This window comes from Rhinolophus sinicus, linkage group LG05 (genome assembly GCF_036562045.2).
Source record: "Rhinolophus sinicus isolate RSC01 linkage group LG05, ASM3656204v1, whole genome shotgun sequence".
NCBI classification, from domain to species: Eukaryota; Metazoa; Chordata; class Mammalia; order Chiroptera; family Rhinolophidae; genus Rhinolophus; species Rhinolophus sinicus.
Window position 1 is genome coordinate 175,297,494 of NC_133755.1, and position 17,056 is coordinate 175,314,549.

The window sequence follows — 17,056 nt, forward strand, 5'->3', positions numbered from 1 at the left end:
TCCATGGATCAGGAATCTGGGCATGGCATACCCGAGTCCTTTGCTCAGCTTGTCAGTCGGGCTGGGGTCTCATCTGAGGCTTGGAGTCTTCTTCCAAGCTCATGTGGTTGTTGGCAAAATTTATTTCGTTGCAGCCATACGAGTAGAACTCAGAGCAGCTTGCTTCTGCAAGGCCAGCTGAGAGTCTCTGACTGATTTAAAGAGCTCTCCTGATTAAGTCAGGCCCACCCAGGATAACCTCTTTTCTGATTAACTCAGAGTCAACCGATTGGGGACCTTAACTTCATCTGCAGAGTGCCTGACCTTTGTCATGTCATGTAACTTAATTGTCGGTATAATCACAGGGAGAGGATTATAACACGTTATGTACAGCAGGAGCCAGGGGTCTTGGGGGCCATCTTAGAAGTCTAGGAAGGACATTCCTTAGTTCATAGAATTCTGAACTTCAGATTTAAAAACTAGTACATAAAAAGGCTAAAACAATTCTTTATATTCATTTGACAAGACATTTTCTCCAGAATTCCTAAATGAAAATTAGAAGATTGAAATTCTAGAAGGAATGTTAACCAGTATCTATGTAGTCAACAACAGCAGTTCTCAGATGTTTACTGAGCACTTAACAATGTGCGATGGACTAACACTCAGAAACGAGAAGTAAGGGGTGTCCAGGCTGGTAACCTTAGTTTGCAGGTGGTGGGTGGGGTGGGGGCAGTCGGAAGCCAGGGGCGCCCAGTGGTTTCTCAGTGTCACAGCACCAGCAAGGACCACAGCTGACATGAGCTGCCCACTTCACCCAGGGCCCTCACTTTTGCCTCTCTGAGTATAAAATTGTGCAAATCTGCTTTATTAAGAATATTTTAATGAGATCGTGTAATCTTGATGAAGAACTTTTCTGTAGTTACCAGTGCGGGATTAACATATTTAAGTAAGCATGTAAATGTAAACTTGGGTCCCAGAGTTTGAATTCAGTACTCTAAGCAGAGCTGCCTCTCCCACCCCTGTTGTTTATTGAAATAGGAGGCTGTCTTTCTGTTACTTCAGGTCGGCCCTTGGTCTGTCCTAGGTAATCTTTGGGATTCAGGTGAGCACTTGCATTACAGCAGTCTCCTCACATTCAACTGGATCTAGCTGGAGGAACCTATAGAAATTAGAAATGGGATAGGTTTCAATTCAGAGATACTTCTTTAAAACAAATGATCCCTAACAGAGAACCCACCCAACTGTCAGCCTAGGAATTCTGGTAAAAAAATTCCATTAAAAAGGCATTTTATACTTTCAGGAATTTCTTTGTATTTTAATTCTTTTGAAGGAGGTAGGAAAATCATAGAAAGGAGCGACTTACTGATTGCTGGTATTGTGTGTTGTGCAGTCTCACTACATGTTGTGTAAGGCTTTGTGCTGTGCGGTTCTGTAGCCGTCAAGTATGTGACTACTGAGAGCTTGCAATGCTACTAAGGAACTGAGTTTTAAATTTTGTTTCATTTTAATGAATTTAAATAGCTACACGTGGTTAGTGGCTATCATATTGGACAGCACAGAATATAGACGGTTTCTCTTGTCACAGCAAGTTCTTTTGAACAGTGGTGATGTAAGCAAATGTAGTTTCTAACTTCGTGTAATAAACTCCAACTAAATGATCTTTAACATCCTTTCTGGTTCTCAAATTCTATGCTTTATTTAATGTTTCCTATAAATAAATTTAAAATGCATTTTAATAGGATATGTAGGTTTATTTTATTAGTGAGTTTCTAAGTTGCTCTTCTTCCTGCATATATATTTTTACTTTTATGCAAAGCAACCAATTTTTTTTATTGTTGATTTAAAAGGAACTTAGTGTTTTAAGCACCACAGAATTCCCATTATTAAATAGAGGCTAAAGGCACATGAAATGAATAAAGAATATTCCATTTAGTTTATATTTTTAACTCTCTAAAACCATTCCACTGATTTATTTTTCTTGAATGAGCCCCCTACCATATTTTTCGTTCAGTTTGATTTACTAGTTTATCTCAATAGTAACAACATCTGATTTATTTAAAATTCCTTCATAGTGATTTAGTGACATTTTTTACTCTGATTATGAATAGACAAACAGAGGAAATACTAAGATATATATATTTATGGTTATCATGAATAAGTGTGTTTTGGTCTATACGTTTTTGTTGTTTTTCCAACCCCCAAATATCTCTCCTGTTCTGGTTAGTTTTTATATGACCTGAATAGAAATTCTTTCTGTATCTCAAAAGTTTTTCTTTGTGAAGCATTTTTCTACAACATTTGCTGGGCTAATTTAGATGTGATTTCCCAAAGGGCACCGGACTTAAAAAAATCGTTTTATTCATTCAAGGACTGACAGTGTCCGGGGTTTTAGGAGAACAAAAAACAGAGGGTATGGGGAGGAGTGAAGTGAAAACTGTGATGTAGTTTTGAGTTTCTGCTGTGGGTATATTTCAGTGATATCTATGCACACTTTGTGTTTTTTTTAACAATCTGAATAAAGATGTGCTATCGAAACAAGTTCAGAGTGAGTACAGTTGAGGATTTTGAAACGTAAACCCTTCTGGGGGCTTTAGCTCCATAAACCTTGTAATAACAAAGCCGTATGAGTCCTAGAATCATTTTTCATACTTCTTAGTTTCTCACAGGGGAGCATTAGTGAGTCTTCCTTTTGCACTGAATTTTAAAACACGCTGAATTATGTTATCAGATAGTTTTATAGTAAATAATCTTGTTTGGTTAATGTACATGAAAGGCTAATTGTGTGGAGGTAGAGACCGAAGTGTTGCAATTTTGCCTAAGATTGGAGAAGATAAAGGTTAAATTGTTCCTTGAAAACAGCCCAGAATAGAAACCCACCCCAAGTACCACTTTCTGCCATCTTCTTCACAGGAGACGCATGCTGATGTCAATGAAATTCAGAGAATTAAAAAGCCAAGAGAAAGCGCCTGTGGCAGTCTCCCATCTTTTAGCTTACCTTTTGTTAGATTTCGGCAGGTTTGTTTTCACTCAGTGGGAAGCATCACTTGGAACAACAGAATGTATTTGCCGTATTTTGTTGTATTGTTTTAGCTGTTGCCTTAGGTTTCAGATACACGGTGTCACTTACCAGCTCGCGTCCTCACTGAGCAGAGCGTATACTCATCTTCCCGCCGTACACTCCGTCTCACCCCGGGCCCCTCCGCTGCTGTCGTCAGAGCTTTAATTGCCTAGTACGCATTTTATTTATCGACTTTGGGTTGTTTCTCTTTTCAGTTATTAGGAACAGTTCTGCCCGTCACAGTCACGTGTCAGTCTTTCTGTAGACGTCATGGTTTCATTTCTTTTGAGTAGTTAGCTACTTACTACTAGGAGAACGTGGGGTATATTTCTAACAATTTTGTACCATTTTGTGTTCCTACCAGCAGTGCTCTTCTCCACATCCTCACCACCAGTTGCCTTCTGTCTCTTCATTGTAGCCATTGTTATGGAAGTGATTGGGTTTCACTGGCATTTCCCTCGTCACAATGACGCTGAGCATCTTTCCCATGTGTGTCAACCATTTGTATGCCTTCTTTGGTGAAAAAGCTATTCAGAACTTTCACTAATTTTTTAATTGGATTATTTTGTTTTCTTATTACTGAGTTTTAAGAGTTTTTTATATATCCTGGGTCCAAGTTGTTTAATATGATTGGCAGGTATTTTCTCATAGTTTGTGGCTTATCTTTTTAATTTCTTAGAGGTGTCTTTTGAATCAAAAGAAAAGCCTTTAATTTTGCTGAAGTCTAATTTATCATTGTTTTAATCACTTGTGCTTTTTTGTGAAATTTGTGATTGCTTCATGTTTGAAAGATATTTTCACAGAATAATAGAATTTTAGTTTAACAATATTTTTCTTTCAGTACTTTTAAGATATTTGCTCCATTGTCTTCTGGTTTTCATTGTTTCTGATAAGTTTTTCTTATTTTTGTTGTTTTTTTATATAATGAGGATTGTTTTCCCCTGGCTCCTCTTAAAATTTTCTCTATTATTGGTTTTAGGCTATTTGATTACAATATGACTGTAGTCATATGTATGGTTGTATGATGGTGTTTTTCTTTGTGTGTCTTTTGCTTGGAGTTCATTGACTGTTTTGGATCTGAATTTATAGTTCATTATATTTAGAAGTTTTGCAGCCACTTTTTTCCCCCCAAATATTTTATTCTGTCTTCCTCTTCCCCACCCCCGGTTTCTGTAGCATCAAGTACATATACATTAGACTTCCTTTTTTTTTCTGGTTTTTTTTTTTCTTTTTCTTTCTGTTTCAGGTTTAGGAGTCTTTTCTTGTGTGTTGTTTTAATCTGCCATTAAATACATCCAGTGTATTCACATATCAGACATTATAGTTTTCATCTCTAGAAGGACAATTTGGGTTATTTCGTATAGTTTCCATATCTCTAATTTAAAGATGTGCACTTTTTTCTCTTCCGTTTTGACCAGTTGGAATACAGTTGTAACTGAGTCTTCTTGCCCACCAATTTGAACATCTTTGTCATTTTTGTGTGTATTTCAATGTATTGACTTTTCTCTTGGTTACGGGTCATATTTTCATGCTTCTTTGTATTTCTGATAATTTTTGATTGGGTGCCAGACATGGTGAACTTTACCTTGTTGAGTGCTGGATGAAGATAGGCCTGCATGTGTGTGTGCGTGTGTATAAACGTCCTTGAGCTTTGGTGTGGGACCCAGTTACCTTAGTTGGAAACAGCTTGATCCTTTTTGGTCCTATGTTTAAACTCTGATTGGTGGGACCAGAGTGGTATTTAGCACTAATTTTGTCCCCCCTTTGAGGCAAGTTCCTTCCAAGTGTTCTATGCAGTTTTCCCTCTCTGCTTAGGAACAGGAACTCTTCTGGGTTTGTCCTGAGGCTTATTCTTTACAGTCCTTGCCAATGGTTCTTTCCCCACCCTCATATTGTTTCTTCATACACATGGGCTGGACGTTACTCTGCTCAGTCCTGGAGGGAAGACTGTTAATATCCAGAACCTCTCTCTCTGTAGCTTTCTCCTTTTCTTTACTCTTACCTGTGAACATCAGCCCTCTTGGCACACTCGGGCTCCCAGCTCCATTCCTCAACTTAGGGAAAGACATCCACACTGCCTGCTTTCCCCTGCTTGCACTGCGGCTGGAAACTCACAGCTGGGCAAGTCGGGCTCCCCTTGTTTTTCCCTGTTTCTCAGGCACCACTGTCCTTATTGCCTGATGTTCAGTGTCATGAAAATTGTTACATTACGTACTTTGTCCATTTTTTTAAAGGGGGGAAAGTAAGTGCAATCTGTGACAGAAGTGGACATTGGAGTAGTAGAGTTTAAAGGTAGGGAAAAGTGTAGATTTCTTCATCACTGGTGTTGAGAGGATGTATCTTCAGCAAGGTTTGTTACTGCTTCTGAGTGTCACTGAGCACGGTGCTAGACATCAGGGTATGGAAGTCTCAGTACATGGTACAGAACCCATCTCATCACCATAAAGTAACTTTGTTCTTGTGTGATACAAATCATTAGACACTGTTGTGTGTCACTGTGTAAGAAGTTATTTTCACTTTTTCAATAGATGGCTCTTTACTTAAAATTCCATTTAGTTCCATGGTACAAATATTTTCATTAATATAATTCAAAAGAGAATTTAATGTTTGCTTTGTTAGTGTACAAAGAACCATTTCTTTGTAGAAACATAACTTTTACCTTCTAGTAGGATACATTTAAATGTGATATATTACTTTTTCTAGCTACATATTTTTTCAGGCTTCCTTATGATAGCAAAGTTAAACTGTTATTTTGTTTGTTCCACATTTCTCTTGTTCTCCCCAGACGGCAGCTGATTCAAGTGTACATATAATGTATTTACATTTTTCCAGTTAAAAGTAATAAGCCCATTTTTAATACTGTTGAATTGCTTAATGAATGAAAGATTCAGATGTCTTCAGTGCTTATGTCTCGGTTTGTAAAACAAAATATTCCTCAAAGTACTAGTATTGTTGATAATATTACCTGAATTGTGATTGAAGAATTTTACTTATCTATTTTGTAGTTCTGTGATTGCTGTTTCCATATTTATCGGGTTACACAATCATTTGAAAATTCTCAGTTGACAGGAATCCCAACTTTGCAAAGACAATTATATATTGTATCATATTATAATAAAATACCTGTCTAACTGCTGAAATACCTCGTTGGAAACTTACCATTTCTAGGTGAGGTTCCAGTGAGTCCAGTTTCCCTCATACAGAATATGCTGGTAGGCGAACTGAGTCAGCTGTAAACTCGCCATATCCTGCCACAGGGAGAGATGACCAACCCCAGTGACAGGTGTGGGAGGCTGGGGGAAGGCACATGCTGCTAGTTTCATTGGCTGCTAAGGGTGTTGGAAATTACTACTTGCTCTGCCTGAGTTTGAGCTTGGCAATAGTCCAGGAACAGTAGAGATTTGCATGAAATACAAACATGAATTATTTTTATTCAGTTGGTTCTTCCTTTAAAAACGTTGATTGCAGTGTGGCCTTCCCTTTTTTTGTTTTGTTTTGTTTTGTTTAACCATCCAAGTTAAAAGACTGTGGAGAAAGTATCTGTAAAAGTTGAGTATTTCTTGTTAAACCACCAGCAGCATTTCTTGTAATGCTTAGGCCCGTAATCACAGTGGTATAATTTGATTAGTATATCTGGAAAAGAATTACTGCGCTCCTTTCTGTGTGTCAGGTAGTGTGCTAATTACTGGGGCTCCGGATCAGATTCGTGGCTTTCCCTGGAGGAGGGGTCTGGTTTAGTGGGGAAGGAACTAGGTGAAATGTTGCCACATAGTTATCTCTGCTGTCACTGAGGCCCGGGAGGAGGCCCTGCGAGGGCCGGGGGGTCGCTGTGCCCCAGAGCCTGTACATCGCAGAGGGAGCCGTGGTTTTCCATGTACTCGGAACTGAGATTTTTAGCTTGCAGGACACAGAGAGGAATACATAATTTTTAGCTCTCTTTCATTATTTTAGGAAGGATCTCAGAATTTAAGTCATTTTCATTTACTGGATAAAACAATTTCATGATAAATCTATTCAGTATTTATTTTGATACTTACATTTCAGTATAGGTCTCTTGTTGTCTTGGCAGTTGAGTGTAACCACACTGTTTAATTCGTGACTTAGCGAAAAACTGAAAGTATCTAATTTCTTGGGACTTCCAGTAAGCACCCCTTGTCTAATCTTGTGTGTGGTACCAGCACTGCCCTGACTGTTGGAAAGCGCCATCGTCTTTTTCTAAGATTGCCCAGGTAGTCACATCACCTGTGGATGGACAGGGGCGGTGATTGTTTTTGAGGGGGAGGGTAATAGTAAAGTGGGAATGGGAGGTATTCATGGCCCAGTTAACTCAATCAGGAAATGGAGAGTCTCCACCTTTGTGTCAGACATAAGAATCAAGCATTAGAAAACCAATAGGTTAAAGGCACATATGTTCCTTCCTCCTAGGATAACTTGTAACCCAGGGAATCTAAGTTTTTAAAAATAGACAAAGTTTAGAAGTGTATACCTACTTTATAGGTGGTATTAAAAAATCAAATGAAACTGCCTTTTTATATCTGTTTCTTTTTAAAATCCACACACACATTCATACAATCATTAATGTGTGTTATCTTTTAAATTCTTCCGTTTGACATTATTTAATGAGGATTGTATTGCTTTATACCCTCTCTTTCCCACCCTTCACCATCCTCCCAGTATAATCGCATCTCAACTTTAGGTTAAGACCATTTTACTGTTTTCATTACTAAATCTTTTTAACTTTGTTCACTACTGATATAAGTATTTCACTATACTATAATTACATTTCCTTTCTTGGATAACTTTTAGTTTTGCCGGGAGTTAAAGTTTGCTTCATTCATTTCTCATGACTTTTTTAAAAATCTGATTATTTCTTTCACCACCGCCCAATAGCTCAACAGTAGTTTTTCATGTCATAGCTGTCAGATAATTTTTTTCAATTACATTTTTTTCCCCTAATAGACATACTTTCTGGATGTCTCCTACCCCAGTTTTTGCAGTTCTTTATTTCTGTATACAACCCTCTCCTGGGATCCCCCTTTCATTTTTTTTGTGCTGACTCTTCTCTGTGCCTCTTACATATGGATAGATCCGCTGTTCCCTAAATCACTTGTCATTTGATTGTGCACATCCTTCTGTACCTTCATGAGAAAGTGTGAATAGGAAGTAAATTTTTTTAGACCTTGTGTTTTTAAAAATACCTTTATTTGTACTTTCACATTTGAATAGTTTGTTTGGCTAGGCTAGAGTAATATAGGATGGAAATAATTTTCTCTAAGACTTTAAAAAATATAACTTCTAACTTCTAGTATTCCTGCCTTCAGACTTTTCATGTTGCTGAAAAAATAGATGTCATTTCTTTATATGTGACCTCCTCCCCCTTCTCTACCCCTGGTGCTATTAAGATTTTCACTGTGTGTTTGCGTTTCTGTGGGTCTTTGTTTTTGGTTCTTCATTGTGCTGGGCACTAAGTTTGTGCTGTTCTTTATTTCTGGGCAGTTATCTTGTAATATTTATATACTTTTTTTCTCTCTCTGCTTTCTCATTCTGAAACTCCCGTGGGTTGCATTTGGATACTGAATTGATTGATCTTTCTTTTACTGATTTTTCCATTCCTTTATTGTTTTCTGTCTAAGAGATTACTTTGACTTTATCTTCCAACCTGACTATTATTTTTCTCTTTATGTTTTTTTATTTCAAAGTGTTTTTCTTTGTATTTCATTCCTCATTATAGCCTTCTATATTTCATTCATGGATGCGATATTCTTTTTTCCTCATTGAAATAAATGTTAGTTTTTAAGTGTTTCTTCTATTCCTTGCATTATCTCTGTTTCTTCTGAATTTCTCTCTTTCTAAAAGTTATGCCAAAGGCTTTATTCAGAAGTGTTCACTTTTAAGGGTGAAGCACTACATGCTGATTGGAAGCTCTCAGTGTGAGCTGGGCTTGTGGACAGGTCGGCATCTCTTCAGGGGCCTGATGTTATCTGCCAGCTTTGTCGTTGGGGACTTCCTCAGGTTGACATGTGAAAATCTTTTCTCTGGAGCAGTTTATTTTCTCCAGAGAAGGTACCTATAGTCTTCCGCTTGGAAAGATGGCGAGTGATGTTTAAGCCTGGCTGCTGACATTCTGGAGCTGAACTACAGAGAGAAAGGGATTTAAGTTCTCAGTGTTCAGTAATGACTCTGATTATGACTTAGCCCCATTTCACAAGCCGTCCCCTCTCTGGGAGCCCTGAGCGTTTCTGGTCCCTGTCTATAGAGAACCTCTCTTTCCTAATGGAATCGGGATGATAGTGGTCTGATGCTTTGGTTTTACAGACATTCACTTAATTCCCCTGATTTTGATCTGATGATCCCCAATTCCTGAGTTTCCGGGTTATAAAGGCCATCTTGCTTTGCCCCTTATTGATATCCTATTTCCTATGCCCCTCGGATGTTTCTGATTGGCCTGCCTTCTCTCTGCTCAATTGTTTCTTATGCCTCCATATGCTTTCCCATCTGCATATATTGTTAGTAACACTGTTACAGTTAACAAATCACCTCAAAACTTCATTTTATTAAAATAATCATTTTACTATCTCGCCTCTCCCCCGTTTCTTTGGGTCAGGAATTCAGGAAGGGTGAAATTTTGACTAGGCATCTGTCACATGGCTGCAGACAAGACACTGGCTGGAGTTGGGAGGAGGGTGGGGAGCAGCTGGGGACCGGCTGGTCATCTCTTCCCTGGGTGTCAGGGCAGAAGCTTAGAGACAGGAGAAAGTGTAGCATGGTTGTGCTACAGCTGTGGTGTGGCCAAGCTCCAGGAGCAGGAGTGAGCCGTGGGCGATGGGCCCCTTAGGGTACTAGCTTGGAAACGAATTCTCTTTTCAACTTCCTTTCGGGTCTCTTCACATTCCTATTTAAATCTCTGCTCAAAATACAATTTTTAGATTTTTGATTTTTGTCCCCCAGTGCTCTTTGAAGGTACCTGAACATCACTGTGGAAGAAAGGACATTCTGGAGACATGAAAAATGCCCCAAAGCAGTTATTTTCCAGATTGGGATTTGGATCTCCTTGGACCTGTTTGGTGTCTATTGGCTTATTGGGGATTTTTGAGGGATGTGCTGTAATGATTTGATGTTACTGGAAAACAAAAGTAAAGGCAGGGAAAGCAGCACTGTCTGAGTGGGAGGAAGTTGCAGGGTGTGAGGCAGTGGATGGATGGCGCAGGTGCCAGGTACACGCCATTGTGGGGGAAGCTTCAATATAGGGCTGGAAAGGAATCAGAAAATTTCGCTCAGGCTAAACGGAGTGTATTTCAGAAAGAAATGTTTTGCGAGCGAAAACATCATTTCCAAAAGAGTAGGCTATTATTAAAGACTGCTTTATTTTTTTACAGTTCTTATGGAAAGAAAGCTTCCACATACTTTAAACATTTTAAGATTCTTTCAGTTGTAGTTCTTAAGTGCATTTCATAACATACATCTTATTGACAGTAGTCCTTGAAGAAAAGAGAAGCAAAGAATAGTGAAAATATAGTGTCATCGTTCTGTAAAAATTAAATGATTTGAAATTGATAATACTTTTTGGATTGACCCTTTTCTAAATGTAATACTATCCTCTGCTTTCATAAACGTAATTGTTAAGGTCTTCTTATGTACAGTTTGTATATAGAGTGTAAAGGCAAGTTGTTAATTCAGAGAAATTGTTCATGTTCGAAAGGCTATGAATCTGGAAGAAGTAAAAGTAAATCTTTAAACTCGAATTGCAAGACTGTCTGCTCATATTTAATTGACACATTCAACATTGGTTGTAATGGATCATTTGCCATTTAACTGACATTAACGACCTCAGTTAGCTCATGTTTTTATATTACATTGGCTGTTTATTTTTTGTTAATTTACTTTAGTGTTCAGCTTCCTATTCATTAAAGTGTTTTTCTTTTTATAGATATGAAGAGCTACCATGCCTTGAATATCTGTCTTTTTTATTATTAAAACTTTTATACACATACTGGGTTTAATTAAATATATTTTTATAGCCTGAAAACATGAACCATATTGATAATAAAACTTAAACATCTGCACATTGCTGCAAAACTTAATTCTGCAAGAGAACTCAGACCAAGTGGCCTGGTACTGTCCCAGTCATCCTTGGAAATTGGTGCCCTGCCCAATTTGCCTTGAATCCGCTGTCCCATTGCACTGGGTAACTTTCAGTATTAGTATTCTTACCTCCTGTTTTTTTTTCTGTCAATTTTAAACAGTTTCTGCCAAATTTCTACTTCTTGGAAGGCTTTGTCTTTGATCTGTCAAGATTCACACTGGTGAGGAAGAGATTTAGGGAAGCTCGCCTGCCCTTCCTTTCAGTTACGTTTTCATTTGAATTGCTCATCTACCCTCAGGTGTGGAGGCTTCAGGGCTGGTGTGGTAGCCAGGCCAGTCACACCTGTATGGGACGGCATTGCATTTCCACTCATTAAGAGAGGAATGCCCCTCTCTCAGGTTCATGACAAATGTTTATTAAATACATAATTTTATTTCAGATCTAATTTCTGTTTAATAGAGAGATTTTTAAGTTTCCTAAGTGTAGATGACTAATAATTTCTGAGATCATTCAAAGCAAACCTCCTGTAGACAAACATCACCAACAGGAGACATAGCCAGGACTGGGGGTTAAGGCTCTCGGGTTTGCATTTGGCTCTGTCACTCACCTGGGCTAATTGTCTAGTTAGTTTGTGCTTTGGTTTCCTTGCCAGTCAAATGGGATAATAGTACCTGTATCTTAGGTTAAGATGAACATGTAATGCACTTAGAACATTGCTTGACACACAGTAATTATCAGTAAATGCTAGGTGTTGCTATCCCTATTATTATTAAAGACAGTAGCCAGCTTTTTTGAAGGCCAGTGCTACCACTTTCGAAGGAAACAACTCTCAGTATAACAGTAGTAAAAGTTATAAACATGATTGAAACACAAACTGGCTGCTTATTGTAAGTAATTTGTGAAAAATATAAAGGTGGGGTGGAAATACTTGCCTTTCTTCCATCCCAGAAAGACAATTACAGCTAATATTTTTATCTGTTTCCTTCTTGCCCACGCTAAGAAAACCTGATCTATGGGAAATCCGGATTTGTAGGACACAGTTTTGGGCTGAAGGTGGAGGGATTATTGCCCAAAGATTTAGCTGTAGATTCACTAAAGAGGGAACGTGAAGAGTAAGAAGGGAGCGCAAGGGAATAGAATAAAAAACTAACTGATAATGTGTCAAATAATGTAAACTGTTGGGCCAGTGACTTAATTTGCAGGTGCCCAGTTTGTGTAGAACCTCAAAGGAGAGCGTCTGTTGCATTACGTGAGCGGCTCACATTTTGTGCTCCCTTCGTCCCATTCGCACATGGCACTTGTGATGTGCACAGTTTGCTCCCTGCTCTGCTTACCTAGGGGCTCTGTGGCCAACAGCGGGGCGGGGGGGAGGGGGGGGAGAATGGCAGACGCACCCGTGGAGTCCTCTCATGGCTGTCTTCGGGCCAGCTATTCCCTAGTTGAAATGTGGGCAGCACATCCTCTTGTTTCTACCAGAAAGTGAATGGGTGTCTAGCAAGTGGTCAGGGACTGCAGCCGGAGCTCTGCAACCGCCAGTTCTGGTGGGTTCTGTGCGTGTGTGTGTGTTGTCAGTTACTGCATTCAACATAACTGATCTGTCTTTGGTTCACTGGGCTGCTGCAACGTGCTTCAGTCATTTTGAACACACTTCAACACATGGAACCATCTGATAGAATGGGAGATGGATGTTTTTCTTCTTTGTTCCTATGCATTTGGAGGCGGTTTATCCTTGATTGGCCAGTTCTAGAGCCATTACCCCCAACCACCACCTCCATTAGAGAACAGTAACCAATATTAATGTCAGTTAAACATGTGCGTTCTGATACTCAGGGAAATGTGCCATAAAAGTAGGGAGAATTTCTTCTTTTTTTGCTCGTGTATATTCTGCACCAGTGTCTTGGACCCATGTCCACATAAAAGCCATGTTGCCATAGGGATCTGACATAGCTCTGTTGGCTTTATGGTTCTCTCGCTCCCTTTCCCTGCTATTATGACATGGAGACCTGAATTGTTGCAATTTCTCCCAGTTCTTTCCTCTCTCTTTGGATTTCACTTCTTGGCCATGGTTTATCACATTTTGTCATCGTTACTCTTGATTCTCTTACCCATTATCTTCTATCCCATGTGCTCTGCAAACCCTCCAGGTCAGGGCACCATGCCATTCTGTGCTCCTATGTGTCTTTTTTAGCTCTGCTGGGGGCAGGACTTCATAGTGATGGTGATTCTGGTAGAGGATCATCCTGTATCCTGGAGGTCAAGGTGAAGTGAAGAGTATGTCTTTTTAAGTTATGAAGATCCCAAGCAAGAAAAAAGGTAATGATCTATTTTGACAGTCACAAGAAAATGCGTGTTGCTCTTCAACGACTGAAAGGTGCAGGAAGCTATCATAGCTGTCTACACAAAGCCAGTGCGTAAACTGAAGAAATAGTCAAGTTTTACTGATAGTGGACTGTTGGGTCTTAATCGCAGTTGGCCCACTTGATAGGCTGATTTACTTAACACGTCTAAACCTGTTTCCTCATCTGTAAAATGGAAACGCTAACCACATCTCAGTGGGATACTGTTTGCCGTTCCCGTATTAGAGTGCGCACAGAAAAAGGGCTCAGTCACGAGAGGGGGTGGCAATAGCTGGGGAAGTAGCAGTGTTTGTTTTGCGGTTATTTCCCATGTGATGGGAACCCTTTGCACAGCTGCCATGTGCAGGAGTGATGAGAAATAGCCATCTAATAGTTAATCAGAGGCATCTAAGCTTGTAGTTTATCCCTTTGGTATAATTCTTGCCAATTAATTTGATTTTTGACTTTACAGAGAGTAATGTAAAATTTCTTATACAAAAAGTATTTATTTAACTCTGCTTCAGAGAGCACTTGAAGAGCATGTGCTGTCTGGCCAGGCCCTGGGCAGTGCGAATGGGAATACAGTGGGCCTGCATCCTTGGAGGACTTAGTCTACTGCATTCGAGTCAACGGACTGGATAGCCAGCAAGGCAGATTTCCTTAGCTTTCTGTTTTATTTTATGTTTTTGCTCTATTGCCCTTACTAACCAGCCAATTTATGGTACGTAACTAGCCAATTACGAACCATAAATGGCTTTTCATGGCTAATCATATTTCACAGCCAAGATGATTAATAATTACAACTGCAATGGTAACAACAACTAACTAACATTGATTGAGGGTGTACTGAGGAGCCAGGCACTTTCTCAAGCATTTTACAGGTATTAGCTCATTTAAATTTCACAGCATTCCCTTGGGGTCTGTCATTAGTCCCTTTTTGTGTTCAGACTCTGAGGAGCAGCACCTGACTGGGTCGCATGGCCGGCGTAAACGGCAGGGACAGAATTTGGACCCTGGCAGTGTGGCCCCGCAGAACTTACTGTGCTGGCCTGTATCTTAGGGTCTTCATAAGCAAATGGGGATCCATCCATATATTCATCTAAGATTGTCCATTATCGCACCAATTTAGAATTAGAAATGTTAAGGGCAAAAGTTTATTTTTATATTTTTCTTAGATCTGTCTTGAATTTCAAAAATTTAAAGGACATTTTCATGACTACATTGTCAGGATACTGACGTTTAAGCTATTTTAATAGGGAAAACTTGGAACTTAACGTTTTCATTAACAGTAATTATTCTAAATGTCCTGACTTTTTTGCCCCAAACACGTTTGGTACTTCTGAAGTTCTATTGGAATTGGATGCAGTGTTTGTAAACTGCTCTTCATTGGGTACCTTAATGTGCTTCTCAAGTGTCAACATGTTTGTTCAAGTGTAGATTTTTAAATTCTTACTATTGAAAATTGTCAAGATATGTAACAAAGTTGTAATCCTAATTAAATAACAAAGAAAACAATATTTAAAACGGTCAACAGTTACAAAGCTCTATCTCTTGTTATGAACAGTAACCTTGAACATAGATTCTTATTTTTAATTTTAATTTTCTTTCCACATGAGTAGAAATAGTTCATGCATAGTATGTGGTGTATATGCTGTATATATGTGTATATGTAATAATGTATATAGCATATACTGTGTTTCCCTGAAAATAAGACCTAGTTGCGTCTTTTGGAGCAAAAATTAATATAAGACCCGGTCTTATTTTAATATAATATACGACTGGGACTTATTTTAATATAATATAAGACTGGGTATAATATAATATAATATAATATAATATAATATAATATAATATAATATAATGTAATATAACATAATATAATATGATAAATATAATACCAGGTATAATGTAATGTAATGTAATGTAATATAATACTGGGTCTTATATTTTTTGCTCCAAAAGATGCGTTAGAGCTGATGGTCCGGCCAGGTCTTATTTTCAGGGAAACATGGTAATAACTATACAAGATACAGTATAAATGTAAATTGCACTAAGCTTACATTTAGTTTTTGGATTTTTACATAAATAGTTAAAATTTCTATAGATATAAACACAAGCATATGAGTGTGTGTTTGGGTAACCCTTCACTTGGGAAAGCCGTTTGGTACAATGCCTGTTCCTCTTGCTCATTTCTAAGTTTGCAGGTTTGAGGGGAATACCTCATGTTAAAAGAAAGTGTTACATGTTAACATCTCATCATGATGTAAATGCCCTTTCTAACTTGTTTATAATTGTAAAAAAAATCATAGTCATAATAAAAATGAAAAGCCAATTACTTTTGTGTTATCGTCACAGTCATTGAATATAGAAGATGGTTAGTTTGTTTTCAGTGATTCTCCAGCTTTGTTCTAAGTGTGTGTGTTTGATTTGGTGTGCCTCTGTGAATTTTCTGTGTTCCTTACCGGGAAAGGAGCCTAGCGAGCAGGGCAGAAGGCTAGCAGGCGGGCCTTACTTCTGGAGCGGGAGGTGTTCAGAACGGGCTCCTCTCTGTTGGGCCTGCAGGCTGATAAACTCACAGCAGCTGTCGTGGCCCTGCAGACCACACATGGCCTGTTTCCTGCTCAGAGGCCACTGGACCTTGGCGAGTTGGCCTAGCTGCAGAGTCCCATTAGGCTTACGGGCATCACGGTGATGCAGTGACACAAAGGTTACTGGCCAGGTGTAGGACTTGAGTGAGCCGCCAGCCGGAAAAGATGGTGCAGAGCAGCAACTCAGTGTCATTCTTTTGGGGCCAAGTTTATGTTTTGGATTAAAAAATATCCATGGTTAAGAAAATAATACTCAGTGAATTAAAAGACAGATCTTAATGATAGGTCTTCAAATGCCTCTTGTAGAGGGTGGTATCTTCATCTTTTAAGTTTAACCATTTGAGGCCATAGGGTAGCATTAGATCTACTCAATGGTGGTAATTCTTATTGTAACACAGGATAGGGCTAATTTGTTCATACCTTCAGGTTTTTATCATAAGTATTCTGTTAGATGTGCAGTGTGGTAATTCTGGCCCACAAACATTTATTTCCTACGGTATTTTGTGAGATGTTTGTGAGACTTCATTTTATGTTAGTTTGGAGATGGACGTGATGCATGGGGATAAAATATTTAAGGCCCTAATATTTAAAAAATATCTCTAAAAGACAGATTCTTCAGAGCAGCCACCATGAAGTAGTCCCAAAGCTGTTTAATATAATTATCCCAACTTTCAAATTATTTTGAATGCCGTAGAAATAATAGTTATCCCTTTGACAGTGTAGGTAGGAACCATTGCTCTTTCATAAAAGCTAGAAACAAAATAGTCTTTTTTTTTATTGAAACAGTCTATTCACTTATAATGATTAACTTTTGAATTTTTGTTGGTAAACATATGGACAATATATTCTAAAATTTCTAAAATCAAATGCAAATTCCAGGTAGTACCTCTTTGTAAAATATATACTGTATTAAATATTTACTGACTAGCTAATATAATTATTGAATGAAACTTATTCAAATTATAAAATCAATATTTACTGAATGTCCAGGCTGACGAAAGGCATTGTACCG

At 38.5% G+C, this 17,056-nt stretch overlaps 1 protein-coding gene and 1 long non-coding RNA gene across 10 annotated transcripts in view; one reads left to right on the forward strand and one right to left on the reverse strand.

Annotated features, from left to right (window-relative positions):
- Positions 1-17,056, forward strand: part of ARID1B (AT-rich interaction domain 1B) — a 397,542-nt gene that overhangs the window by 183,092 nt on the left and 197,394 nt on the right. The gene's annotated exons all lie outside the window — the stretch shown is intronic.
- Positions 842-6,496, reverse strand: LOC141571921 (uncharacterized). The gene is made up of 2 exons (XR_012496964.1): positions 6,197-6,496; positions 842-1,138 (listed from the first exon to the last, which is right to left on the reverse strand). It is a non-coding gene; the product is annotated as an uncharacterized LOC141571921 (long non-coding RNA).